The following is a 2,514-nucleotide window of genomic DNA, read 5'->3' as shown; positions in this document are numbered from 1 at the left end:
CAAAGTTACACACCTTTTATTTCATGCGTTACCTCAGACTTGAACCCATGGCCATAGTGTTGCTAGTGCCATGCTCTGCTGTTTGAGCTACAGGAACACTACATAAATACTACTAATTAATCATCACAGACATATTTATGAATACTCAGTGTACCCAATAATATGGATTGTTAGCTTACCCGGTGGTTTCAGCAGCACCACTTGCTGATGAAACTACTAAAGCAGTAAAAATACAGTAACTGTTGGATGATATATGACAGCAGAATTCAGTTTTTTTTCCCCCACAGGCTGCAAAAGAAGCTTGTTGAGAGCAAGAAGACCATGTCATGTTGTGGACATCTGGCAAACACAGCATTTGTTGATGAAGTGTGAGAGAAAGTCCCAGTCTAAAGTGCACACATTGTGCAGCTGCTTATTTGAGTGTAAAAACATTCTTAAACTTGTATGAATCCCTGATTGCTGTTGACGGTTGTTTTTTGGTCAGTTCATCATGAAGTCTGGTCCTTAGTAACGGTTTACTGGGAGCAGAGGCATCAGTTCCGTCCATTTCACTGTATATCTGATGTACATTCATTAAAACAAATCTATCGGTGATGAATACTCCTTGTCTGCTTCATCATTCCTCTGAAGAGTCATCTGTAGAATCATGGTTTTAGAGCCATTGCTTTTGGTAGTTCTTCCGTTAGCCTGCAGAGAGAGGCAATGCGCTGCACATTAGGTTTAAGGAAAGAGAAAAAAAAAAGTGGCTCTGTTTAAGGAAAATATATGACTTGGAAGAAAGAAAGACATTGTTTTGTTTTGCTTTTTTTGACTTAATTCAATTCATTTTTATTTATTTTGGAGTATTATAAGCATGAATGTATCTCTTTTCTTGAGTGGAATTTTTGGTCCGTATATGTTTTAATTAAACTAAAACATATTTGGCATAAATAGTGCTAAAAAGAGGCTGCAACTGTTTGATAAATATATATATAAAAATATTAATATACAAGCGTAGTTTAGTTTTAAAATACATCTAGTCAGAGATCAGTCATAACATACTTTGCTAAACAAAATATTAAGTATTTATCATAAGGTTATTAAATTATAGCCTATAGTACTATTGTATGATTTAAACACCAATGCTGCTATATATATATATATATATATATATATATATATATATATATATATGCAAAGATAGATTACATTATTTATATATGTATAATATATATATTACAATTATTATATTTCATACATTTTTTTCAATTTACATCGTTATGTCTTTTTTTATAATGTGTGTGTTTTTTTTTTTTACATTTTCAGATTCATGAACGCTTTTGTAAATTATCTCAAATTGTTGTGCTTATAAATAGTAAATGCACATTTTGTACGTAATGCTAAAATAATAAGAATACGTATTTAAAATAAACGTAAAATAAACGCTTTTTCATTGTGATCTCAGGCTTTTGGACCCCACTGCTCGTTCATGAAATAAATATGATCCCTTTCTCTGTAATACAGAACACATATATTGTTCACCAGTGTAGCCGATGCATTTAGAAATCCCTGCGTGCATTAAGCCGGTAATTAAGCACTCATGGACGTTGATGATCAGTGTTGGGAAAAGTTACTTTTAAAAGTAATGCATTACAATATTGCGTTACTCCATAAAAAGTAACTAATTACGGTACTTAGTTACTTTTTATGGAAAGTAATGCGTTACGTTACTTTTGCGTTACTTTTGAGATCTGGACAGGGCTTGCTTGTTTGCTTTTAAAATATAAAATTTATATTTTTGGCAAATATGAAAGCCTTTTCACACCAAAAGTGAAATGAATGCGCCTCAGGCTGAAGGGAAAGTACATTTACGTCCGTACAGTAGAATGCAGAAGAAGACATTTCAACACACTTCAGCAATAAACAAAGACACACAAATGTTCGTCTAGAGTAATTTGTGCTTATTAGTACGCTTGAACTGAACCATCGAAGGTCAGAAGCAAAGACTTTGGTTAATAGAACGGGATTAAATGCATAAAGCATATTTGTGCTGTTTAACATTTAATTATTGCATATTCTGAGTTGCATTCTTTTTATTCATTTTGAGGGATACTGAATCTGTGTTTTTTGTTGTTGTTGTTAGTGAGATGAATGAATGCATATTCACATTTATTCTAGAACTACAGTAACATCTTCTGATTTCTCTCAACATGGCGACACCAGAGCTGTCGATCAATAAATTGGAGAAAAAAAAAAGTAACTTGCGTTACTTATCTGAAAAAGTAACTCGGATATTCTCTTGTAAATTTAAAAGTAATGCGTTACTTTACTAGTTACTTGAAAAAAAAGTAATCTGATTACGTTACCCCCAACACTGTTGTTGATGCCCACACACATCACAGACCCCCCCCTTTAACCACCGGAGTCTCGCGAGAGCGACTGAGCGAGATCTCGCAGGCCTGTTGTGTTGTGTCTGAAGAGAGAGAGAGAGAGACGCTGCGTGGGGGGGTTTCGCTTGATGTCACTGCGTTTACG

The sequence above is a fragment of the Sinocyclocheilus grahami genome, unplaced genomic scaffold (assembly GCF_001515645.1).
Source record: "Sinocyclocheilus grahami isolate Dianchi unplaced genomic scaffold, SAMN03320097.WGS_v1.1 scaffold1856.1, whole genome shotgun sequence".
In the NCBI taxonomy this organism is placed as follows: Eukaryota; Metazoa; Chordata; class Actinopteri; order Cypriniformes; family Cyprinidae; genus Sinocyclocheilus; species Sinocyclocheilus grahami.
This window is presented reverse-complemented; position numbering follows the sequence as displayed.